This window comes from Jaculus jaculus, chromosome 5, assembly GCF_020740685.1.
Source record: "Jaculus jaculus isolate mJacJac1 chromosome 5, mJacJac1.mat.Y.cur, whole genome shotgun sequence".
Classification (NCBI taxonomy): Eukaryota; Metazoa; Chordata; class Mammalia; order Rodentia; family Dipodidae; genus Jaculus; species Jaculus jaculus.
The window spans coordinates 42,983,519-43,010,536 of NC_059106.1; the positions used below are offsets into that span (position 1 = coordinate 42,983,519).

The 27,018-nt window shown below is 46.2% G+C and overlaps 1 protein-coding gene and 1 pseudogene across 2 annotated transcripts in view; both read left to right on the forward strand.

The window, feature by feature from the left end:
* The first annotated feature begins 297 nt into the window (after nt 1–297).
* LOC101601819 overlaps nt 298–27,018 on the forward strand; it is a 32,344-nt pseudogene continuing 5,623 nt past the window's right edge.
* The window catches only part of Slc45a1 (solute carrier family 45 member 1), a 32,855-nt gene continuing 27,079 nt past the window's right edge, over nt 21,243–27,018 (forward strand). For both annotated transcript variants that reach the window (XM_045149948.1, XM_045149949.1), the window contains exon 1: nt 21,243–21,356. The gene's annotated coding sequence lies outside the window, so the exon portion shown is untranslated. The remainder of the gene's footprint in view (nt 21,357–27,018) is intronic.

Consider the following 27,018-nt stretch of genomic DNA (forward strand, 5'->3'; position numbering starts at 1 on the left):
AGTAGAAGAGAGACTTGTTGGAAAGAAGGGACTCATCGGAGGGGTTATGCTGCAGGGGGATAATGGAGGGTGATGGGAGGAGACTATGATCATGATATATTTTCTAATTGTATGGAAGTTGTCAGTAAAAATTAAAAAAAAAAGAAAGGTTAGGGGTGCCCTGTTGGGGGGCTGGTGGTAGTAGTGGGGGCAGGCACTCACTCCACGGGTCTCACTCCACGGCTCGCTTTCCCGTGGCTCCCTTGTGTGTCCTCTCCATGGCTGCCGGGAGGGCTGAGAACGTGGAGGAGGGAGGGGATGACCGAGACCAAGGGAGGCACCGGCTGGGAACCACAGACATTGGTCAAGAGGAACAGAGGGGAAAGGGAAGTTTGTCCTGACCTGGATCAGTTTCTTTGTCATGTAGCCAAGACTGGAGAAACCACTTCAGTGGTCCCAGTTTAAAGGCTGTTTCATTTTTAAACTGGAGACGGTGATGGATGATTTCAGAACTTCAGCCCAGAAACCATGAGGCCTTCTGATTCCCTACAACGAAATGAAGAAGAGAAGACTAACGACTGTCACTGTATTTAATGGTATCCCTTTTACTCTTCAACGACTCTGTGAGTTACTGACAGATCCAAGGAGAAACCAGACAAGAACAGACCAATCTCTCACAGGGGTGAAAAGAGTGTGATAGCTGTTAGCTGTGTTTGTCCTTCTTCAGAGAAAAATAGTTCCAATAGTTTCAATTGAACGAATGGTGTGATGCTCCCTGGAAATTCACCAAACTGTACTACTGACAGATCTAATATAAATGGTCCTGGAACACCCAGGCCACTTAAGCAACCAAATGTTTCATTCTCAGCCCTCTTGATGACAAATGGTTTGATTGGGAGCCCAGATAGCAAAGAGACAAACGTGCAGCAGAAAGAAGAGAAAAATCACAGTGATTCTCCAACACCTGACACTGAGGCTTCCTCACTGAGCCCCCCCAAAAAATAAATGTGCAGCCGGGCGTGGTGGCACATGCCTTTAATCCCAGCACTCTGGAGGCAGAGATAGGATTGCCACGAGCTCAAGGCCACCCTGAGACTACATAGTGAATTCCAGGTCAGCCTGAGCTACAGTGAAACCCTACCTTGAAAACACAAGAAAAAATAATAACAATCGTAATCATAAAACAAACATGCAGTTGAGGATGCAATGGAAGCCGAGAACCATGAGGTCAAATGACTCAGGTCTGGGTCGGAGAGGTGGCTTAGTTTGACTCTCCAGGTCTCACATAAACCAGACATACAAGGTGACACAAACCCACAAGGTCACACACATGCACAAGGTGGCACACGTGTCTGGAGTTTGATTACAGTGTCTGGAGGCCCTGGCATGCCAATTCTCCCCCACCCCCAGCAGCTCTCTCACTAAAAAAAGAGGAGGGGTGCAGTGCCTCAAAAAAAATTTTTTAGCTGGGCGTGGTGGCGCATGCCTTTAATCCCAGCACTTGGGAGGCAGAGGTAGGAGGATCGCCGTGAGTTCAAGGCCACCCTGAGACTACAGAGTTAATTCCAGGTCAGCCTGGACCAGAGTGAGACCCTACCTTGAAAAACCAAAAAAAAAAAAAAAATTTTTAAAGACTCAGGTTTGTCAAAAAATATGAAGTCAGAGTACCAGTCAGTCAGCCAGGCCCTCAAGAGAGTTCTTCAATGGCAGGAAAAGAAGCAAAGGCTTCCTAGTCATCTCAGGACGAAGACAAAGAAAGCAGTCGCACCAGATGGCACTGTTCTGAAGATGATGACAGGAAGAAGGGCTGGAGGGATGGCTTAGTGGTTAAGGCACTTGCCTGCAGAGCCAAAGGACCCATGCTCAATTCCCCAGGACTCACATTAGCCAGATGCACAAGGTGGTGCATGTATCTGGAGTTCGTTTGCGGTGGCTGGAGTCCCTGGTGAGCCCATTCTTTCTCTTTCTCTCTCTCTCTCTCTCTCTCTCTCTCTCTCTTTCTCTCTCTCTCTCTCTCTCTGCCTCTTTCTCTCTCTCAAATTAATAAATAGAAATATTTGACAGAGAAAGAGGGAGAGAGAGCTTGAGAATGGGTGCTCCAGGGCCTCCAACCACTGCAAACGAACTCCAGATGCATGTGCCCCCTTGTGCATCTGGCTAACATGGGTCCTGGGGAATCAAACCTGGGTCCTTTGGCCTTGCAGGCAAATGCCTTAACCACTAGTCCGTCCATTCCTCCAGCCCAGAAGTAAAAACACTTTAAAACACTTTAGGTAATAAAGTGGATGTTTAGTTTTACAAGAGAAGCAGCTTGTAAAATAAAAGTACCTTACGAATCAATCCTGAGAGTTGTACCTGTAAGAACTATGAATAGCAGCATCTCTGGGTCCTGCTTACTGCAGGCTTGCTTCTGTTTGGTTTGTTTGTATTTTTCCCCCCTTGGTCTGCTCAAATCAGTGCTTTGTGTATAGATCTTTGTTTTTTAAATTTAGAATTAAATTGTTTAAACTGGAAGGTAATTATAATTTTGAAAACCCTTTGAAGATGATCCCATTTGGTTTATACACATGCAAGGGAGCGTTTTGTCTCTTTCTGACAGCTCTAGTGGGTTTCCTGTTTTGGTCATAGTTTCCAAATTTTGACATCTGAATTATAGGGTTTCATCTGGTTTCCAGATTTTATTGTTTGACTATATCCAATGGAACTTTAAGTCATATATATATGTAAACATATTATTCTAAGGGGGAAATGTTTTTGTTTTTGTTTTTTTGGTTTCTATAAGAGATAGCTACAGTGGATATTTTTCTTTTTTGGTTTTTCGAGGTAGGGTTTCACTCTACCTCAGAAATTCACTATATAGTCTCAGGGTAGCCTTGAACTCACGGCAATCCTTCTACCCCTGCTTCCCGTGCGCCACCACAACCAGTAGTGGTTACTTTTCTATTGGTGATGATTAAGTTCACTTCCTTCAAAAGACCTTTTTTTGTTGTTTGTTTGTTTGTTTGTTTGTTTTGAGTTAGGGTTTCACTCTAGCCCAGGCTGACCTGGAATTCACTATGTAGTCTCGGGTGGCCTTGAACTCACAGCGATCCTCCTACCTCTGCCTCCCGAGTATGCCACCATGCCTGGCTAGAAGACATTTTCTTTATCTTCTGAGTAATTAGAATAAAACTTGGTCCCTGTGGAACTCTGGAAATCTTCAAGTCTGTTGAAATACCAGGTTAAACACATTCCAAGAGATTTGTGCAAATTCAAATTCTACTTTTAAGGTGCCTGAGAACAAAAGAAAAAAAAAAAAAAAAGAACAAAAGACTTCTTTATTTATGAGAAAATGTGCTTATCTTGGGAATTGTGTTCAAACATTAGCTTCCTGTTTTGTAGAATGAATGTTTATGAAGCTGATGTGTGACCATCTCAAAAGAACCAGGCAGGTTCCTAAATGTTTTGCTTGGTTTTCCAAACATTGTGAATATTACACCTTTCTTTTTAAATTATTCTAGAGTATGCATATGTCAGTGATTGAAACACCACTGTATGGAAGAATTAATATATTACTTTAGTGATGTCTCTGAGCTGAGCTTTAGAGATACATAGAAACCACCATAATTTGTATAACATTTTGAAGTGAATTCAATATTTTTGAATATGCTTCTTTGACAGCAAGTGTTATATTTTTCAGATCAACACAAAGCACAATGATTACTCTGAACTCACTATTTCCAAATTCCCATATTTGAAGTCATATAAGCTGCAACTTCCCTGACAAAATTACTGGCTGCCAAATTTATACCTGTTTCTTCAGCTGGACCTTTTGATATTTAGAATTTTTAAATTTCTTTAAAGTAGATTTTGTAGAATGTAATGTGTTCACTACCATTGTGAAGCACTATATAATTGTATAATTTTGTGTATAAACTGAACTCTTGGGCTTTAATATAGTATTCATATAAAGCACTAAATACCAATGTTATGGGGGGAAAGGGTTAAAAAAATTGGCAACCACAAGGAGATCTCTGTCCCTGGGGTGTGGAACTTGAAAGGGCTCTGACACCTTCCATCTACTTCCTTCACAGATCTAAAATGAGTGTGAGAGCTGGCTGAGAAACGGGTCCCAAAACCTATTCACTGATGATCTCAGGAACCACCACCCACATCACCAAGATGGATCCAAGAGCAATGGTAGAGTCTAGCTATTCATTCATGGTTTGATGGGAGCCTGGGAGGATGCCTCTAGTGAAATAGTAAAGGGATTAGACATCCAAAGTCCCTTAAAATCAAATCTCCTCCCAGAAAGCCAAGCGCCACATGTTCTCTCTCATATGTGGATCCTAGCTACAGATGACTGGGCTTCTGCATGAGAATGAAAATACTTAGTAGCAGAGGCCAGTAAGTTAAAAAGGAGACATAACGGGAAGAGAAAGGAAGGGAGGAGGGTACTTAATAGGTTGATATTGTATATATGTAAGTACAATGATTGTGATGGGGAGGTAATATGATGGAGAACGGAATTTCAAAGGGGAAAGTGGGTGGGGGGAGGGAGGGAATTAACATGGGATTTTTTTTTATAATCATGGAAAATGCTAATAAAAATTTTTTAAGAAATCAAATCCCCTGAGAGTCTTAAATGTGTGTCCTGGACATCAGCAACAGGCTGAGGTAGCCAACCTCCAAAGCTCGGTGCCCTCCATGTTGCAGCTCCTTGGAGCCTTCTGCTGGTGTTTCCAGTTTTGGTTGTTTGTTTGTTATGTGCATTTACTTGCACATGTGTATGTATGGGCACACCAGGGTCTCTTGTTACTGCAATCCCAGACACCCGCACTACTTTTTGCATCTGGCTTTACATGGGTGCTAGGGAATCGAACCCAGGCTGGCAGGCTTTGTAAGCAAGTGCCTTTAACCACTGAGCCTTCTCCCCAGTCCCTGATGTCACCCATATTGAAAGTGGTGGAATCTCTCAAGCCTACGCCTTTGAATTTGTTATCTTGCAACTCATAAAGAATTGACAGGCGCAAACACAGTAGAAGGGCAATTTAAGAAAGATTTATTTTTTAGGAAAGAAAATAAAGTGGGAAGCTTCCAAGTTGAAAGCAGTCACAAGCAGGTAACCACATGCTGACTTGGATTGGGTTTTCTTTCTTCCTTTTCCTTCCTTTTTGGCTGTTGCATAATTGTAATTTTTTTTATTACAGACATGCTCAGTATGGATACATCATGTGTTGGCGCCATCTTTTCCCTCCATCCTGCCTCCATTCCACCGGGAGCCCTCCTCGGTGGGGTTATTGGTATTCCCCATGGGGTTGTGGGCTATGAGTTGTGAGAGCTGCAGATATTGGGGGGCGGGGGAGACGGGAGCAATGCCTCTAGGCATGATGTCTCAATCTGTGGCCCTTACAGTCTTTCTGCCCCCCCTTCCCGCAAAATTCCCTGGGCCTGGTGGGTGTGATTTAAGTCTACTTCAGTGATGAGCTCTTAGGAGGCTCTGGGTCTCTGATTCGGTGGGTGTTGAGTATCCTCAGCGTCTGCCCCTTCACCTGGCGTTGCTTGTCAGGCTCCCCATGGAAGCAGTGCTCTTGCTCTGCGCCCCAGTTCCTCCCTCTGTAGTTTCAGCTGGGGTTTGGATGAAGTGCGAGGGGTGGTTTATTTCCTCTTGGATTGGGTTTTCTCATAACCTTAGGGATGTGAATCAGGCATCAAATTGAGATGAGCTTTACTGGCAAAGCTTAAATGTATGGAGAGGACCTTGAATGGTTACCTGGTCAGGGAGAGGAGCTTGCCTGCTGAAAAAAAGCCTGTGAAAAATTCTTAGAAGGAAGAAAAACCAGAAAGTAAAACCGAAGGGCACCCCTGCTCACCATCTTGAGGATTCAGGTTTAAATTCAAACTGGAATTCTTTTAGTCTCGCCACAGCAGGCTGAGGCCTAAGTTCTTTTAAACTTGTGTCTCTAACCACCTACCTGCAAAAGAAGACTATCTTGCTCTAATTCTCTGTCACTGGGATTATGATCCATGAATGACTATCTACAAATCCCAAAACCCTTGACCTTGACTGAAATATGGTTAGAAATAGATTTGGAAGTAATTTCTAAAAACAATTAAAAATACTAAATATGGGCTGGTGGGATGGTTCAGCGGTTAAGGTATTTACCTGCAAAGCCAAGGGATCCAGGATCGATTCCTCAGGACCCACATTAGCCAGATGCACAAGATGGAGCATGTGTCTAGAGTTCATTTGTAGTGGCTGGAGGCCCTGGCATGCCCATTCCCTCTCTCTCTCTCTCTCTCTCTCTCTCTCTCTCTCTCTCTCTCTCCCTCTCTCTTTCTCTCTGTCAAATAAATAAAAATAAATAAATAAAAATACTAAATATAACAGATTTCTTGGAGCATGACCAATGACTTTATATCTGCACCAAATGCCTCAAATTGGGCTTAAAAGGTAATTAGACCTGGTGGCTATCTAAATATGATGGGTCCAATAGTTTCCATAGCAAACAATCCTCTGGGCTCTTCTTCAAATGTTAACTCCACCTGGCTCCGTCACTGTGCTTACCAAAGTCCCTACTGCTCTCCAAGGACCCTCTCGAGACACCCCAGCATTTTTCTGTCAGAAGAGTAGCCAGGAAGTTTTTTCTTTTAGCATGGATAGCAGGTGGAGGGGAGCGTGGGGAGGTGTGGTGTACACACACGGTTGTGTAACTGTGCTTGCAGTGTGCAGAGGCCAGAGAATGCCACATGTTCTTCCTGTGTCTCTCATCCACATATTTCCGCTAGATGGAGTCTCTCCTTGAACATGGAACTGGGGTTTTAGTGAGCCCCATTGACTCTCCACAAGACTGGGGTTACAGATGTGCAGTCATGCCCAACTCTGAGCATCTCCTCAGCCCCAGCAACTTGATTCAGCAATATCTCCACTGGCTCTTCCTAGGGGTAGTGCCACCGTGGGTGAAGCCTGTTTCTGATACCATCTTGGCCACTTTGGGACACAGATGGATGGCAAGCAGAGCGGAACGGTATCATCATATCTCATGGCAGGCCGGGGAACACCTCAGATTCTTTCTAACACCAGCCCTGCAATAAGGTTCTCATTTTACTTGAAGGAGAGCTGCTGGTAGCCAGGTGCCTCCTGCATAGATAAGTTGGGTCCGTTGAGAGTAGTGGAAAAACAAGTTAAATGGAGGCTTTAAAAAAAAAAAAAGAAAGAAAGAATTAAGAAAGAACAGCATGGGCTGTGTTGAACCATACTGGAATTTCACCCAGCAGGGGTGACTGTTCTCCTTAGAGAAAGGATTACGGAGCTCTTGAGGAAGGTTTCCAAGAAACAGAAAAACAGTCCTCATTCAAGTGGAGTAAATAATGAGGTGTCTGTCTGTTGGCAACCTGCATGCTGGGCCCCAGTGACGGCTGAGTGAGGGGATGAATGTGCTGTGAGCGGAGGTTTCTTTGAAGGAGAAAACAAAGCAGCTTAATTAATAGCAAAGGAGAGGTTTGCAGGCTACAGGGACATCACGGTGGGAGGGCGGAGTAGAGACTTGTGGTCATGGGAGGGTCCCCAGTTCACCCTGGTTGGTCAAGTTTAAAGGAAGGCAGAGCTTTTTGCTTCCATGATTGTGGTCCTGAGATATGGAGCCAGAGCTGCGGCCTCTGCTCCATTTCAGTTCAGAAAGAGCCTCAGTGGTGTCGGGCAAGTTCAGAGCCAGGAAGCAATGTTTTCAGTTGTGCAAAGAATCACCCAGACATCTTTCAGTCCCCGACTATGTAAATTACCAAGGAAGTCCCTTCCTGGACAGGACCCTTTCCATCTCATCGTTGCTTCAAAGATCTTTCTGGAGACAGCAGAAGTCCAGTGACTCGGTTTTATTTTCTTTTCTTTTTAGAGGCAGGTCTCACTGTGGCCCAGGCTGACCTGGAACTCATAGCAATCCTCCTACCTCAGCCTCACATAGTCCTGAGCCAGGCTGAATGTTTTATTTCAACGGACTGTGCTTTTTGGCACTGCTGGAATTAATTTTTATAATAAAAAGAACACGTGTTCACTGTAAAGCCGCCATTCCCAAAAGGACTTCGGAGAAACCTAAATTCAAAAGGCCAGCGTTGGGCTGTGAAAGTGGCTCTGCGGATAAAGCGCTTGTCCTGCAAGCAGGAGGACCCGAGTGCAGATCCCCGGCACCCATGTAAATATGCCAAGTGCCCTCCAGCCACTGCAAATGAATTCCAGACACACGTGACACCTGGTGCCTCTGGCTTTACATGGGTCCTGAGGAATCAAACCTGGGTCCCTTGGTTTTGCTGGCAAGTGCCTTAACTGCTAAGCCATTTCTCCAGGCTGAAAAATTCTTAATAACCAAGAACAGGAGAGTGTTTCCTTTCCTTGACAGGTGTGCCTAAAACCCTGTAGCACACGACACATTGCAGATGAACTATCAAAAGCTTTCCCTTCGAGTTTAGAAATGGGGGGGGCTGCTGTTCCACTTCTATCAGCATGGTCTTGGGGACCCTAGACAGCGCTGTAAGGGAAGAGAAGAAACAAACAAATAGAAAGGAAAAAAAAAGAAGGAAATTATTACTCCACAGACAAATTACTAGTCTACATAGTAACACTAAGAGAATATAAATAAATATTGAAATTAATAAGTGAGGGCTGGAGAGATGGCTTAACAGTGAAGGCACTTGCCTGCGAAGCCTAAGGACCTAAGTTTGACTCCCCAGGACCTAAGTAAAGCCAGATGCACATGGTGGCACATGCAACTGGAGTTCATTTGCAGTGGCTGTAGGCCCTGGTGCATCCATTCTCTCCCTCCCTCTCGCTCTGTCTTTCTCTCTCAATAAACAAGTAAAAATAAAATAAAAAATAAATTAATAAGTGAGTTTAGCAAGGATACTAGAAGGCAAATATACAAAAGTTCTATTACTCCATATCCACAAACTAGAAATAAATATTTGACAAAAATGCTTTTTATAATTTCAGAAAAAATATTGAGTTCCTAAAAATGAGCAGTAGCTACATACAACCCACATATTATAAAGTATTGTTTAAAGAAATGTTGAAAGACGTAAATGGAGATTTATGTATGTAATGTTTATAGATTTAAAATATGCATATTTTTAGAGCCGGTTGTGATGGCACACACCTTTAATTCTAGCATGTGGGAGGCAGAGGTAGGAGGAACACCAAGAGTCCAAGATTACCCTGAGACTACATAGTGAATTCCAGGTCAGCTTGGGCTAGAGTGAGACCTTACCTCAAAAAAACCCAAAGAATAAAATAAAATATGCAAATTTTTAAATTCTTCTTAAAACAATTTCTTGAAAACAATTAAGGCTGGGGAGATGGCTCATTGGTTAAAAGTACTTATTGCAGAGGACTGAAGACTGAGTTCAGGTTCCCAGTGTACCCATAAAGCTGGACCCAAAAGCTCATGATCCCAGTACCCCACGGCAATAGGAAGTAGAGTCAGGAGAATCCTGAAGCTCATGGGCCAGCTAGTCTGGTGCTCACACCAACAAAGCACAAGAGATACCCTGCCTCAAACAAGGTAGAAGGCGGGGACCAACACCTCAGGGGTATCTTCTGACATGCTCATGTGGCGTGTGCGTGCGCGCTTGTACACACACACACACACACACACACACACACACAAGCTTCAAAGTCCCAGAGGTGTGTTTTTTTCCACAAAGCTCACAACTATAAATTTAATAATTATGTAAGACAATAATCCAACTTTTTAAAACACTTAATATAGATCTGAAAAAGATCTTTTTGGGCTGGAGCCTCAGTGGTAAAGGCACTTGCTTGCAAAACCTAAAGGCCTAGGATCAATTCCCTAGTACTCACATAAAGCCACATGCACAGAGTGGTGCATGAATCTGGGGTCTGTTTGCAGCATCTGGAGCCCCTGGCATGCCCCTTCTCTCTTTCTCTACTTGCAAATAAATAAATAAATTTTTTTTAAAAAAAAGCTGGTTGTGTAGCACACCCCTTTAATCCCAGCACCCGGGAGGCAGAGGTAGAAGGATCACTGTGAGTTTGAGGCCAGCCTGAGACTACATAGTAAATTCCACATGGGCTAGAGGGATAGCTTAGCAGTTAAGGTGCTTGCCTGCAAAGCCATAGGACCCAGGTTTGATTCCCCAGGACCCACATTAAGCCACATGCACAAGGTGAATTCCAGGTCAGCCTGGGATAGAGCGAGACCCTACATTGACACAAAAAAAAAAAAAAAAAAAAAAAAAAGGACTAATTCTCAAACCTACACAGTATAAGGCCCAAAGCCAGAAATTGTAATGAAGACCTTCCTCTCCCAAGCATGAAGGCATGGACACACGGGAATTCTAGCTACAGCAAAGGTGGCCCAGGGCAGCTAAAGAGAAGATTTTCTCAATAAGCTCTGCTCAGCCAAGTGGATATTCAGGTGGAAAAACATTAACTTGACACTTATACCAAAACAAAAGCTCATTCTAGGTAAATAATACATCCAAGCAGGAGAGGTTAAACAATAACATTTCTAGAAGATAACACAGGAGACATTCATGACCTTGAGGTAAGGAGGAGTTTCCTAACTAGGAGACAATGAAATTCCATGAAGAGAATGATCAATTAATAGATTTTGTTAAAATTAAGACCATGCATCTTTATAACTGAGACTAGTCTTTTCAGAAGTCTGTAACAAAGATAAATAAATTGTCACAATTATTTAAAAAAAAATTAAGGGCTGGAGAGATGGCTTAGCAGTTAAGTGCTTGCCTGTGAAGCCTAAGAACCCCGGTTTTAGGCTTGATTCCCCAGGACCCACATTAGCCAGATGCACAAGGGGGCATCTGGAGTTTGTTTGCAGTGGCTAGAGGCCCTGGCATGCCCATTCTCTCTCTCTCTCTCTGCCTCTTTCTCTGTCTGTTGCTGTCAAATAAATAAAATAAAACAAATTTTAAAAAAAATTAAGACCTTGCAAAAGGGCTCATATCCAGATTCACAGCAGATGCCAGTAAGTCAACAAGAAAGACAGACAGACAGTCGGCAGAATTAAGGGCAAAGGCCTGACCAGGCATGCTCCAAAGGAGACACTGGGTGGCAATAAACATGTGCAGAGGCGCTTTACCCTCATTAGTCATCTGGACATGTAAATTATGACCATCCTCATACGCCCGTGTACACCTACCAGATGGCCAACTGTAAAGGACAAACACTGCCAGCCTGTACTGAGCGACAGCCAATCCTCATACCTGTCAGGACCATGAGTTGGCACAGCCTTTGGGAAAACCTTCTACCCCACAACGCCACTGCTCCATGGGAGCCAGCGGCAATGCCCTGGCAATGTTGTACAGGATTACAACGTCTATGGGGAGCATAACGTCTGACAATCCTATATGACAGATCCCTTTCTGGGTAAATATCTTGAGGCACATTCATGTAATGGAATAGATAGAGCATGGAAAACGAGCTTGTGCTGCGTGCTGCATGGACGTGGGTAACTCTCAAAATCAAAGCCATAAACAGAGCCAGGTACGGTGCTTCGTGCCTGAAAACCAGGAAGGCTGGGGCTGATATGTGGTGACTTTCAAGCTAGTCTGAACTACAGAGTTAAACCTTGTCCCAGGAAACAAGTAGGGGCTGGGAAGTTAGCTTCATTTTACTGACATTTTGTTGTTGTTGTTATTGTTGCTGTATTTGTTGTTTTTTGCCATCAGTGGAGGAAGCACTTGCCGTGTAGACATGAGGACCTGAGCTCAGATCTCTAGCACCTAAGTGCATGCTGGGCGTGGTGGTGCACGCACATAATACCAGCGCTCAAGAGACACAGATTAGCAGATATCTGGGCAAGCTGCCTAGCTAGACTATAGTTGAGTTGGAGTGCTCTAGGCTCAGTGAGAGATCCTGTCTCATCAATGAGGTGGAGAGCAGTAGAGGGAGACACCCAACATCAACCTCAGGCCTCCACACACGTGCACACACACCACCCACAATGACACTTTCCCTTCCCAACCTCCTGAGCCACCTCTAGCACCTTGACAGTTACGGGGGCAGCCCTCTGCAAGCCAGGAAGAGGCCACACCAGAACCCAGCCCCGCTAGCCTCCTGAGCCTGGACTTCAGCCTCCAGAACCAAGAGCGATACATTTCTGCTATGTAAGCTGACCTGTCTCTGGTATTTTATTATGGCAGCCAGAGAAGGCTTGAGACGGCACCTAACAGATGCAGCTGCAAACACGGGGCAGGGGCCAACCCTCCTCCAGAAATGGGGAAGTAAACGTCCAACTGCTGATCCTCTGGGAGGACAAGCGGAAGGAATGTTTGTGTCTCTCTCCAAGTGGGTATATTAGACACAATCCCAGCATGACAGAGCTTGGAGGTGGGACCTTTGAGAAGTGGCTAAGACAATGGTGGAGCCCTCAGGAACGGGATGAGTGCTGCTTATTTATTTATTCAATATAATCAATCAATCAGATGCATGCACCGCTGGCTTTATGTGGGTACTGGGGAATCAAACTGGGGCTGGTAGGCTTTGTAAGCAACCACCTTTAATTACTGGGCCATCTCCCCAGCCCTATTTACTTATTTTTGAGATATAGCTTTACCATGCAGCCCAGGTTGGTCTAGAATTCGTGGTGATCCCCCTGCCTCAGCTGCCTAAGGGCTAGGATTGCAAGTGTGTGCCACCACAGCTAACGGATTAGTGTTCTGATAAAAGAGGCCCAGGGGAGGGAGGGGTCTCCATCACACTAGCTTTTCTCCACCATTCCACTCTCCTCCTGCTTGTGGGGTCACCCCCAAATACACTAGAGACTTTGGGGGGAACCTATACTATGACACACATTATAGAAAAAGGCCATAAAGGGGCTGAAGAGATGGCTTAGTGGTTAACACACTTGCCTGCAAAGCCTCAGGAGCCATGTTCAAGTCCCTAGATCCCATGTAAGCCAGATGCACAAGGTGACGCATGGGCAAGGTCACGCATGCGCACAAGGTGGCGCATGCATCTGGAGTTCAATTGCTATGGCTAGAGGCCCTGGCGCGCCAATTCTCTCCCTCTTTCTCTCTCTCATAAAAAAAAAATATTAAAACAAAACAAAACAAAAAAGGTCAGAAAGCAGAAAAGGGAGCAGTCAGAACACTGGCCTCCTTTTTCTTTTCTTTTTTTTTTTTTTTTTGAGACAGGGTCTCATGCCAGCCCAGGCTGAGGTGGAACTCACTCTGAAGCCTCAGGCTGGGCTCCAGGCAATCCTCCTGCCTTGGCCTCCCAAGTGCTGGGATTAAAGGCGTGCGCCGCCTCGCCAGGCTGGCTGTCTTGCCCTTTTCTGTGTTAATACTTCATAACGTGAAAGTCCCACATTATAGTTCAGAGTGAGACAAGAGATTACTATGAAATGTTTATGTTTTATCAGTTGCATAGCTAGTGGTTAAGTGTTTACAAAGCTCTGCTTATTTGATGAACTTGAACACATTGAGCAAAGAGATTGAGCACGAAAGTCACTGGAGCATGAAAGATCCCAGCGATGTCATGCTTGGTCCTTGGAGATGACTCAGGCAGAGCTGACTGTGACCCTTCCGTTCTGGGAGGGTGTTGACTATGCTCACAGGTGAAGATAAAGTCAAGGTCAGCAGAGGGTACCCCCGGCAAGGAAAGGTATATTGAGCCTGAAGGCCCCGATCCCACCAGAGCTTCATGAACGGGGCAGCTGCCTGTGCCTGGCGCGCAGTTCCCGTCTGCCTCATGTTGCAGGGCATACACTCATAAAATCATCGCTGTTATCTGAGCGCAGACAAGTGGACATCCTGCATTCATCTGTCACTCTTGCTATCCCTGCTGGGCATCCCTCCACTCATTCTACTTCCTGGATATCAGAACTTCTAAGTCTCCAAGGTGTGAGGTTGCCACTATTTTTGTTTTGGGTGTATATGTGTGTAGCATGAGTGGAGTGTGTGTGAATGGTATATCACATGTGTTTTCAGGTGCCTGTGCTCTGTGCACATGCGTGTAGGAGCCAGAGGAGAACATGGGGTATTTTCTGTTACTCTTCCACCATATTTCCCAGAGACAGGGTCTCCCACTGAACCCCGCGTGCTCTGATTTTGGCTAGACTTGCTGACCAGCAAGCTCAAGGATCCTCTTGTCTCTGCATGCACATCCTTCCCACAGTGCTGGAGTTATAGGAATGCGTAGCCATGCCCTCTTTTTATGCAGGTGCTGGGAATTGAACGCAGGTCCTCTTGTGAGTATAGCAAACACTCTTATCCACTGAGCCACCATGCCATACTTTGGTGATTTTTGTTTCTTTTTTCCTCCATATGTGATGCATGTCCATGTGTGTAGGTGAGAGTGGGCATGTGTGGAGATCAGAGGACATCTTGTGTTGACCCTCACCTTTCACCTGTGTGAGGCACATTCTCTTGCTCATTGCGCTGTTCTCCAGGTCCACACTCCCACCTCGCCTCTCTCCCCAGGTGCCAGAATGACGGGATGACAGATGCAGTTCAGCACCCAGCTTTACCTGAATTCTGGGGGATCCATTGAGCTATCCCCTAGCCTGTTCCTGACCTCGCCATCTTCATGTCTGAGCTGTTTTTTCAAGTTTTCTTGAGAGTATATGAGGTTAAAGTGCATTGAAAGTGCCTGGCACAGTATGATCAAAACTAACGTTTGGGGCCTGGGGAGATGGCCCCATGGCTAAAGGCACTTGCTTGCTAAACCTGCCGCCCAGGGACAATTCCCTAGCCACCTACGGAAAGCCAAATGCACAAAGTGGCCCATACACCTGAAGTTCGTTTGCAGTGGCAAGAGGCTTTGATGGGCCCATTCTCTGCCCCTGTCTCCTCTGCTAGCAAATAAGTAAATAAAAATATTTTTCAAAAAACTTTTAAAAACTGGGAATGGTAACACATGCCTTTAATCCCAGCACCCGGGAGGCAGAGGTAGGAGGATCACAGTGAATTTGAGGCCACCCTGAGACTACATAGTGAATTCCAAGTCAGCCTGAGCTACAGTGACACCCTACCTTGGAAAAAAAAAATTCAACCACAACAAAAAAAAAAAAAAAAAACTTTTTTTTTTTTTTTGTTTTTCAAGGTAGGGTCTCACTCTGGTCCAAGCTGACCTGGAATTCACTCTCTCATCTCAGGCTGGCCTCTAACTCACGGCAATCCTCCTACCTCTGCCTCCCAAGTGCTGGGATTAAAGGTGTGTGCCATCACACCCAGAAAAAAAAAAAAAAAAACTTAAATCTGGGTATAGTGATGCATACCTTTAATCCCAGCACTCAGAAGGCAGAGGTAGGAGGATTGCCGTGAGTTCGAGGCCAGCCTGAGACTACATAGTGAATTCCAGATCAGCCTGAGCTAGAGTGAGACCCTTCCTTGAAAAAAACAAAAACAAAAACAAAAAATTAATAAAAATTTTGGAAAAGAAGCCCACGCAGCCCGTCCTTTGCAGAAAAAGTGTGTTCACAAAATAAGGTGTGTGGGCGTGGGGGGGGACAGCCTTAGAAACCAGCATCTCACAAGGCTAGAGTCTTCCCTCCGGCGCAGGGCGGCTGCAGTCCCGAAGGTGGGCCTCTAGCGCCACCCGGTGGACTCTGGGGACGACAAGTGAGTGGGCCTCACACCACATCTGATCTCATCATCTTACTGGGCACCCTCCTCCCTCTGGGTCTCCAGGTTCATGCTGTGTCATTTCCCGTCCTCTTGTTCTCTGGATGTGGGGTGGGGCCTGTGTGTTGGGTCCTCTGAGCTCTGCAGATGCTGGCATGGATGTAACCCAGTGTGCCTGGCTGGGCTCCTGCTGGCCCTGTAGACTCATCCGGGTCCCACCAGCCTCTGGCCTTACTGAGTGTCCTTCCTACACCAAGGGGTTGAGGGTCCCATCAAATCACACCCACCCGCGGTGCATGGTTCTGTTACCTCATTCAACTCTGGTCTCCTGTCTAGACCTGAGGATGGGGATCATGGCCACACACGAGAAGAAATAGCTTGCTCTATCCCTGGAAGGGTTAAGAAAGGAAGGTTCTACATTTGGAAGGTTATAAAAAGGGCAAAGGAATTTTAAGAATTCCTTTCTTTCTAAACAATACCTCGATTTTAAGCCCTTGTTCTTACTGCAAAATCCTGTAGTCAGTATCAGAAACGGGATACTAACTTTTGTTTTCTGTACATTCCAAGTCCTCCCCACTCTTGTCTCTCAAGTGCACAGCTGCTACCCAGCCACTTGCTCTGGGGCGCCCTGATTCCCACCCCAGACAGAAGGCCCAGCTTCCCTGCAGTTGAATGCGGCCATGTCAAAGCCAGGAAAGTGAGAGACTATCACGGGCCTCTCACAGGCTGGGCCATACTCATGGGTGACGTCTACAACCCAGCCCCAATCCACCAGTGGGGCAAGAACCTGGGTCTCCATAAGACTGGACAGAGGGCCCCCACCATCAGGAACGCTCCTTTAAAAGTAAGCTTCCAGGCGTGGTGGCGCACACCTTTAATCCCAGCACTTGGGAGGCAGAGGTAGGAGGATCACCATGATTTTGAGGCCACCCTGACACTACATAGTGAATTCCAGGTCAGCCTAGACTAGAGTGAAACCCTACCTCGAAGAAACAAAAACAAACAAAAAAATAAGCTTCCAGGGAAGTGGGGTGTGTTGGCGTACTTGTTCCAAAGATTCTGGAGGCTGAGGCAGGAGGATTCATATGAATTCCAGGCCAGACTGGGCTACAGAGTGAATTCCAAGTCAGCCTGAGTTAGAGTGACCCTGATTCAAAAAAAAAAAGGGAGGGGTAGGGGAGAGGCTAGAGAATCTCTCAGTGGTTAAGGGCCTGCTTACAAAGCTCGATGGTCTGGGTTCAATTCCCCAGTACCCAAGTAAAGCCAGATGTACAAAGTGATGCATGTTCATCTGCAGTGGCAGGAGGCCCTGGCACATTTATACTTGTTCTTTTTATCTGCCTCTTTCCATTTGTCTGTCTGTCTCTCAAACAAATAAATAAAAATATTTTAAAAACCAAATAATAGCTGGGCATGGTGGCCCATACCTTTAATCCCTGCTCTGTGGAGGCCAAGGCAGAACGATTGCTGTGAGTTTGAAGCCATCCTGAGACTACATAGTGAATTCTAGGTCAGCCTAGGCGAGAGAGAGAGAGAGAGACCCTACCTCAAAAAAAAAAAAGGAAAAAGTCAATACTACTATAAGCTCCCAGGAACAGAGGGACGTAGCTCAGTTGGTAGAGTGCTTGCCTGGCTTGAACAAGGCATGCGCTTCTCTGAATGTTGGGTTATACACATGGATCACCTCATCTGGTTTATGCCATGCGGTTTAAAAAAAGAAAAAGCTCAGTGTGGTGGCGTTACGGACTTAATTCCACACGGGAGGCTAAGGCAGGAGGATCACCGAGAGTTCCTTGTCAGCCTGGACTACATAGTGAGTTGTAGGCTGGTCTAGGCCACATAGCAACACCCTATCTCAAGAAAAAAGTGGGGGGGCAGGCTGGAGAGATGGCTCAACAGTTAAGAGCACGTCCTATCAAGCTCAAGGGCCTGAGAGACCACTTGAGTTCCATCTCCAGGACCCATATAAACAACGGGGTATAGCCACAAAGGGCTTTGGCCCCAGTCCCATGGAGAGCAGACACCAGAGAGTCACTGGGGCTCCAGTGAGGATGGACAGGAGAGCTTGGAGCCATGCTCCCCTCCAGCACTGCAGGAGCGCGCCTCGCTGCCGGGGAGCAGCGTGAACGCCGCCTGGGCACATAGACCCACACACGCCACGTGACCACCTGCAGGTGCAAACAGAAAAAGCTTCCATGGTATTAACGGGTCGTATTTTGTACGCAAACACACAATAGAAAAAAAAAAAAAAACTATTCTTTTTTGTGTTGTTTTGGTTTTTTTTGTTTTGTTTTGTTTTGCTTTTTTTGGTTGTTGTTAGTTTTTCAAGTAGAGTCTCACTCTAGCCCAGGCTGACCTGGAACTCACTCTAATGCTAGCCTCTAATTCACAGGGATCCTCCTACCTCAACCACCAAATGCTGGGATTAAAGACATGTGCTACCATGTTGGGATAACTGTTACTTTTTTAAAAAATGTTTTTATTTTTTTGAGATAGAGACAGATAGAGAGGGGGGAGAATGGGCACACCAGAGCCTCTAGTCACTGCAAACAAACTCCAGGCACATACACCCCCTTGTGCCTCTGGCTTATATGGATTCTGGGAAATCGAACTTGGGTCCTTAGGCTTTGCTGGCAAACTTCTTAACCACTAAAATCTCTCCAGCCTTGTTACTTTTTGTTTGTTTGTTTTCAAGGTAGGGTCTCACTCCAGACCAGGCTGACCTGGAACTCACTCTGATGTCCCAGGCTGGCCTCAAACTTACAGCAATCCTCCTTACCTCCACCTCCTGAGTGCTGGAATTAAAGACGTGTGCCACCACACCTGGCTTGTTACTTCTTATTTATTTATTTATTTTAGAGAGAGGGATGAAGAGAGAGAGAAAGAGGCAGATAGAGAATGGGCATGCCAGGGCCTCCAGTCACAGCAAATAAACTCCAAATGCATCTGATTTATGTGGGTCCTGGAGAATCAAACCTGGGTCCTTAGGCTTTGCAGGCAAGTGCCTTAACTGCAAAGCCGTCTCTCCAGCCCTTGCTACTTCTTTTTTTTTAATTTTTTTTAAGAGTTACAGACAGAGAAAGAGGCAGATAGAGAAGAGAGAGAATGGGCGCACCAGGGCCTCCAGCCCCTGCAAACGAACTCCAGATGCGTGCACCACCTTATGCACCTGGCTTACGCAGGTCCTGGGGAATCAAGCCTTGAACCAGGGTCCTTAGGCTTCACAGGCAAGCGCCTAACCTCTAAGCCATCTCTCCAGCCCCCTTGCTACTTCTTAATAAAGGTTAAATTATCTAGACCTGGCTCTGCGTGGGTACCTGCTCCTTGTCTGACCAGAGTCTGCTCAATTCCCTCTGGCCCTCACCTCTCCCTGTCATTTTATATCCACCACTGGCCTCAGCTGTCATCGGTAAGGGAGTCACCAAATCCCTCTTTAAGCTTCCAGCATATATTGCCACAGGTCCTTCACATTTAGCATTTCCCAAGGCAAGCCCAACACACACATGCACACATACACACCCACACACACATACACACCTGTTTTGTCTCTAGCTGCCTCTCTTCAGGTGCTCAAGCTGGAAACTTCTTGACATCTTCCCACCCCCACCTCCCCAACACCCATTTGCAATCTATCATCAGTTTCTGTGGGCCTGACTCCTAAGCACCTGGCCAGTCTTTGTCCCTCCGTTGTCACACTCATCCCCTCCCACCCAGGTCATGCTATGATCTCCTATCTGGTGCACCCACCTGACCCCCAGCAACCCCCAGTTTCCACCTTGAGCTTTATCATCTTGAAAACTGGAGCAGAACTCGTGTCACTGGTCCCATTAGGTGTAACCTTCCCGGGCTTCTCCTAGCTCTGAGAAAACAACAGGAATAGAAGTGCTTGCACGTTAGCAAGCAAGAGAACCTGGGGTCCCAACCCAGCATCACACAAAGCAAATAGAAAGAGAATTGGGGCTAGAGAGATGGCTCAGCAGTTAAGGCACTTGCCTGCAAAGCCTAAGGAAACTTTTTAAAAATTTGTTTTATTTATTATGCACAGAAAGAGGAAGGGAGGGAGAAAGAGAGAAAGAATGAATGGGTGCGCCAAGGCTTCTAGCCACTGCAAATGAACTCCAGACACATGCTCCACCATGTGCATCTGGCTTTACATAGAACCTGGGTCCTTAGGCACTTCATTTCCTCCACATCTTTCTTTGAAGGTCATCCTTTCTGCCAGGACTCAACAACCCAGCTGAAAAGGCTGTGTCTCTCCTCTCCCAGCCTTGTGCTCCCTAATTACTTTCTCTGGTCAGTTGTTATAGTTTAATATATTTTTAGATTGCCAAACAAGTAACAATTTTTTTGTGTGTGTCTGTATGTATGGTTTTGTGCACTACTTGGACACATTAGCTAAATCAGGCTGACATGTATTGCCTCATAATTTTTTTTATGAGAACACTTAAGATCTATTGTTTTCCCTTTTGTTTTGTTTGGGAGGGCAGGGTCTCACTCTAGCCCAGGCTGACCTGGAACTCACTGTGTAGCCCCAGGCAGGCCTGGAACTCATAGTGATCCTCCTACATCTGCTTTCTGAGTGCTTGGACTAAAGGCATATGCCACCACCTCTGATTCAAAATCTGTTCTTGGGGTTGGGTTTGGTGGCTCATGCCTTTAATCCCAGCCCTTGGGAGGCAGAAATAGAAAAATCGCTGTTAGAGGCCAGCCTGGGACTACAGAGTGAGTTCTGGGTCAGCATTGGGAGAGTGACACCCTGCCTCAAGGGGGAAAAAAATCTATCTTGGTCATTTTCAATTAAACATCCTAAAGTCAACTATAGTTATTGTGACAAGCAGAAAATCCCCAAGAAAGTCACAGTGACATCATAAACTTAGTTCTCTCACCTGAAATTCTGGGCCCTCAGAGAGCACAGAGTTGAAATATTTATTTATCTTATTCCTCTTAAATAAAATGTATCTTTGAGCCAGGCGTGGTGGCGCATGCCTTTTAATCCCAGCACTTGGAAGGCGGAGGTAGGAGAATTGCTGTGAGTTCAAGGCCAGCTTGGGACTTCAGAGTGAGTTCCAGGTCAGCCTGGGCTAAAGTGAGACCCTATCTTGGAAAACCAAACCCAAAACAAAAAAAATGTATCTCTGTCTAATGTAAAATGTCTCTGTAAAATATCAGTTCACAGGAGTAGGAACTTTCTTGGTACCCTGATGTATACCTGGGTCCAGTACAGTCTAGCAGACCTCAGCCACCCGACAGATTTATTACATGAATCAGTGAATGGTTTATCATATTTCTGGAGCTGATATTCATCTAGTTCAGTAGGTGCTAGACATAAAGAGCAAAGTGCTTATTTATAAATGAACACACAATTGTTTGTTTACAAGTGGAGGCGTGAAGATGTGAGCATTTCTTTTAAAATCAGGGAGATACAGGTGCGAGGAGCATTCAGGCCTGGGAAAATGATTTTCTAACGCGTTTATGGCACAGTGGGAAAATAAACGTTTCCATGTTTCATGGAGGACACATCCTACGAAAAGTCAGTGCCTCGGGTTTCTGCGGCCTTCCTGCAGACTTCAGTTGTCCCCCAAAGGCGCACTTAGTAGGGCCGCGGGGGGCCGCGGGGCCGCTTTAAGGATGCTCTGCAGCCTGCGGGCGGCGAGATGCAGCCGTGACGTCACGGCCCCGCCCCGCGGGGTGATGCTGCAGCGGCCGCGGCGGGCTGGGGGGCGCCAGGCCAGGACCAAGCTGCGCTCGGGGCAGCCAGGAGCCCAGCCTCGGAAAGGGATGCCTCCCGTCTGGACGCACAGGTACCCGCCTTCCCTCCTGCGCCCTCCACCGGGTTCCGAGCCTTTGTGCCAGGAGCATAGCGGCTTAGGCCCCAGGGTGAACCCAATGCCCAAGAGCTGGGGTTCCAGGTTGGCACCAAGACCTTTGTTCTGTGAACGAAGCTGGCAGTGGAGCTGCCTGACTCGCCCCCTGGGTGCAGAACCCGCAGGCTCAGACCCAGTGGCAGGTCTATTTCACTTCAGCTGAAATTTGTCCCCCAGTGTGTGTCGTGTTCATTGAGCCAGAGGCCTGTTTCTGGTACCTGGGCAGGTGTCATCAGCTTCCGGTTCACCTCCTCCCTGAGGCCCGAGCCCTCTTGCTAGCCAGGAGGCCAGAGTTTCTGATCCACAGCACCCCATCCTGAGTCACTGTAGCCGAAGGTGACATACTAAGGTTGACAAGCAGGTCCCTTCGGTCTCTCCAACACAGTAACCTCTCACATGGTTTCCAGAGTTGTTTTTCAACTCAGAGGTGGGGGTGGGGTGGGGGTGGGGGCAGTCAAGAGCTGATGAAAGCCAAGTTCAATGTGCACCTGGCCAGAGCTTTTGGGAAAAGTTGGCCCTCGGGTCAGGGCCAAACTACTGGAGATGACAAGTTAGAACCCGGCCACAATTCAGCAACTAGCTTCTGAACTCTATTCTCCTAAGGCAGCGGAGCCCTTTAAAGGTCTGGGAGAGGGCCTGAAGTATTCCTTTTGAGAATGGTAGGACCCGGAAGGAACCCCCCACCCAAAGGCCAACTGGGGGAATACAGGGAACAGGAGAAATGAAGGGAATGGACATAGATATCATTCTTTGGGTTTTTTTGTTTGTGTGTGTGTTTTTTGTTTTTGTTTGTTTGTTTTGGCTTTTCGAGGCAGGGTCTCACTCTAGCTCAGGCTGGCCTGGAATTTACTATGTAGTCTTGGGGTAGCCTTGAACTCACCGCAATCCACCTACCTCTGCTTCCCAGGTGCTGGGATTAAAGGTGTACGCCACTATGCCCGACTTTCTTTTTCTTTTTTCTTTTCTTTTCTTTTTTTTCAAGGTAGGGTCTCACTACCTTAGACTGACCTGGAATTCACTATGCAATCTCAGGGTGGCCTCAAACTCATTGCAATCCTCCTACCTTTGCCTCCCAAGTGCTGGGACTAAAGGTGTATGCCACCATACCCAGCCTTTTTTTTTTTTTTTTATAACCATGTTCCTTCAAAACATCCCATAAGAAGATCTAGATTGATAATTCCTTACTCTAAACACCCTCTGTGCCTGAAAGCACTGTGGGCCTGTGTGTAACATTTGGTCATGTGGTGTGATGAAAATAAAGATGGTCTGGGGCTCACTTGATAGAGTGCTTGCCTAGAACGAATGAGCCCTGGGTTTAATTCCCAGCACCGAATAATCCCGGCCCTCAAATTCTCCACTATGTAGTGAGCTTGAGGGTGTGTGTTAGTGGACAAAAAGACAAAAATTTCATTTCATTCTCTTTTACTTCTTTTGGAGGAGGGGGTGAGTTGGTTTTTGGCAGGGTCTCACTCTAGCCCAGGCTGACCTAAAACTTACTCTAGCCCAAACTGGCCATGAACTCACAGCCATCCTCCTTCCTTAGCCTGCTGAGTGGTTTGCTTAGGGGGAAGGGGCTTGGGGGATTGTTGTTGTTGGTTTTTGGTGGGGGGATTATTTGTTTTGTTTTATTTTTGAGGTAGGGTCTTACTCTAGCCCAGGCTGACCAGGAACTCACTTTGTAGTCCCAGGCTGGTCTCAAACTCACAGTGATTCCTCCTACCTCTGCTTCTCAAGTGCTAGAGTTAAAGATATGTACCGTTATACATGACTTTGTGTGTCTGTTTTGAGACAGGGTCTTACTCTAAATTAGCCTAGGCTGGTCTTGAACTCACAAACTCATGATCCTCTTGCCTCAACCTCATGAGTCTGGGAATTACAAGGTATGCATTTTCTCTCTTCATTTGTGTATGTGTTGCTGAGGATGAGGATAGAATATGCTAGGTAAAGCCTCTACCACTGAGGTACATTGTCAACTTTTTATTTCATTTAACTAATTAATTTATTTATTTTGAGGTAGGGTCTCACTCTAGCCCAGGCTGACCTGGAATTCACTATGTGGCCTGAGGGTGGCCTCGCACTCACGATGATGCTTCTTCACCTCTGCCTCCCAACTGCTGTGACTGAAAGGCATGCATCACCACACCAAAAACAACCTTTTTTTTTTTTTTTGAGGTACAGTCTCTAGCCCAGGCTGACCTGGAATTCACTCTGTAGTCTCAGGCTGGCCTCAGATTTACTGCAATCCTCTTGCCTCAGCCTACTGAGTGCTTGGGATCAAAGGCGTGCACCACCATGCCTGGCCTTATTTTATTTTGAGGCAGCATCTTATTAAGTTTCCCAGGCCAACCTTGAATTTGCCATTCTCCTATCTCAGCCTCTCAAGTGCTGGGATTACAAGTCTGTGTCACTACATCTGGCTTCTTTTTACTCTCTCCCTTTCCTTCTTTCTTTCCTTCTTTCTTTCTTTCCTTCCTTCCTTCCTTCCTTCCTTCCTTCCTTCCTTCCTTCTTTCTTTCTTTCTTCTTTTTGGTAGGATCTTGCTCTAGCTGAGGCTGACCTGGAATTTACTATGTAGTCTCAGGGTGGCCTTGAACTCACTAGGATTCTTCTATCGAGGCCTCCCAAATGCTGGGATTAAAGGCCTAGGGATTTTCCATTTTTATAGTAACATTTAAAAATCATTTGGGGGGGGGCTGGAGAGATGGCTTAGTGGTTAAGCACTTGCCTGTGAAGCCTAAGGACCCCGGTTCGAGGCTTGGTTCCCCAGGTTCCACGTTAGCCAGATGCACAAGGGGGCGCACGCATCTGGAATTCGTTTGCAGAGGCTGGAAGCCCTGGCGCGCCCATTCTCTCTCTCCCTCTATCTGTCTTTCTCTCTGTGTCTGTCGCTCTCAAATAAATAAATTTAAAAGAAAATCATTGGTGGGGGGCTGGAGAGATGGCTTAGCGGTTAAGCGCTTGCCTGTGAAGCCTAAGGACCCTGGTTTGAGGCTCGGTTCCCCAGGACCCACATTAGCCATATGCACAAGGGGGCGCACACTTCTGGAGTTTGTTTGCAGTGGCTGGAGGCCCTGGCACACCCATTCTCTCTCTCTCTCTCTGTCTCTTTCTCTCTGTGTCTGTAGCTCTCAAATAAGTAAACAAAAGAAATTTTTTTAAAAATCATTTTGGGCTGGGCGTGGTGGCGCACGCCTTTAATCCCAGCCCTCGGGAGGCAGAGGTAGGAGGATCACTGTGAGTTCGAGGCCACCCTGAGACTCCATAGTGAATTCCAGGTCAGCCTGGGTAGAGTGAGACCCTACCTCGAAAAACCAAAAAAAAAAAAGAAAAATCATTTTGGGGAACTGGGAGATGGCTCAGTGGTTAAGGCACTTGCCTCCAAAGCCTAACAACCCTGGTTCAATTCCCCAGTACCCACGTAAAGCCAGATGCACAAAGTGGTTCATGCATCTGGAGTTTGTTTGAAGCAGCTGAAGGCCCTGGCCCACCTATTATCTCTGTCTCTCTTCTATTGCTTGCAAATAAATAAAATAAATATGTTTTGGGTTTTGTGGGTGTTTTTTGGTTTTTTTTTTTTTTTCAAGGTAGGGTCTCACTCTAGCCCAGGCTTACCTGGTATTCACTCTGTATTCTCAGGGTGGCCTTGAACTCACGATGATCCTTCTATCTCTGCCTCCCGAGTGCTGGGATTAAAGGCGTGCACCACCACGTCCGGCAAAATAAGTATCTTTAAGAAATTATTTGGGAGGGGAGATGGAGGTATTGCTCAGTGGGTAGAGCATATAAAACTGAATACCTACTTCATATCCCCAGGTCATACCTTGAAAAATAATAATAATAAAATAAAGAATAGGGGCCTGAGCCAGGCGTGGTGGCACACACCTTTAATCCCAGCACTTGGGAGGCAAAGGTGCAAGGATCACCATGAGTTTGAGGCCACCCTGAGACTACAGAGTGAATTCCAGGTCAGCCTGGACCAGAGTAAGACCCTACCTTAAAAAGGGGGGGGGACTGGGACATGGCTTAGACTTAAAGGTAGTTGCTTGCAAAGCCTGCTATCCCAGGTTCAATAACCCAGCACCCATGTAAAGCCAGATACACAAAGTGGCACATGCAACTGGAATTCATTTGCAGTAACAAGAGGCCCTAGTGAGCTTTTTTGTTTTGTTCATTTGTTTTCTTGTTTTTTGAGTTAGGGTCTTACTCTAGCCTGGGCTTGACCTGGAATTCATTATATAGTCTCAGGTTGGCCTCAAACTCATGGCGATCCTCCTGCCTCTGCCTCCCAAGTGCTGTGATTAAAGATGTATCCCTCTGCTTTTTTTTTTTTTTTTTTTTTTTTTTTTTTATGTGACAGAGTCTCACTGTAGCCCAGACTAACCTGGAACTCATTCTGTAACCCAGGCTGGCCTCAAACACCTCCTACCTCAGCCTCCCAAGAGCTAGAACTAAAGGCATGTGCTACCATGCCCAGCTGGTGAGCCTATTTATATCCTTCCTCTTCTCACAAATAAAAGAATAAAAGTATTTTTTAATACTTTAAGGTGGTGCACACTTTTAATCCCAGCACTTGACAGGCAGAGATAGAAGGATCGCAGTGAGTTCGAGGCCACCCTGAGACTACATAGTGAATTCCATGTAGGTCAGCCTGGGCTAGAGTGAAACCTAACCTCACAAACCAAAAATAAATGAATTATTTTTTGCATGTGGGTGCAAGTAAATGTGCACATGCATATGGAGGCTGGAGGTTGACATCAAGTGTCTCCCTAGGTCAGTGTCCCCCTTATTTTTTGAGGCAGGGTCTCTCACTGAGCCTGTTGCGTACTGATTCTGCTACACCAGATGGCCAGCAAACCCTAGGGAGTCCTCCTCTCTAACGGCCCAGCACAGCTCCAGGTGTGGGGGCTGCGTACCTGGCTGCTGGAGGCTGAGCTCAGGCTCTCAGGCTGGTGTCAAGCACTTGACCCAGGGAGCCATCGTCCCGGGCCTCAAAATCGATTTTTAAAAAATATTTATCTTTCTCTTTTTTGTTTTTGAGGTAGGGTCTCACTGTAGCCCAGGCTGACCTCAAATCCACTATATAGTCTCAGGGTGGCCTTGAACTCACAGCGATCCTCCTCCCTCTGCCTCCCAAGTGCTGGGCTTAAAGGCGTGCGCCACCACGCCCGGCTATTTTTATTTTTTATTTGCAGGCAGAGAGAGGGAGGGAATAGCAGAGCATGTTGGCGTAGGCCTTCAATCCCAGCACTCAGGGGGCCAAGATAGGAGGATCACTATGAGTTGGAGGCCAGCATAAGACTATAGAGAGAACGGGAATGAATGTGCCAGGGCTTTTTGCCATAGTAACTGAACTCCAGATGTATGCGCCACTTTGTGATCTGACTTTAGGTGGATACTAGAGAATCAAAACCAGGCCATCAGGCTTTGCAAGCAAGTGCCTTAGCCATCTCTCTAGCCCTGAAAAAATATATATATATATGTATAAAATATATTATTTTTTATTTTTTTATTTTTGAGGTAGGCTCTTGCTCTAATCCAGGCTGACCTGGAATTCACTAGGTATTTCTTCAAGCTAGCCTCAAACTCACAGCAATCCTCC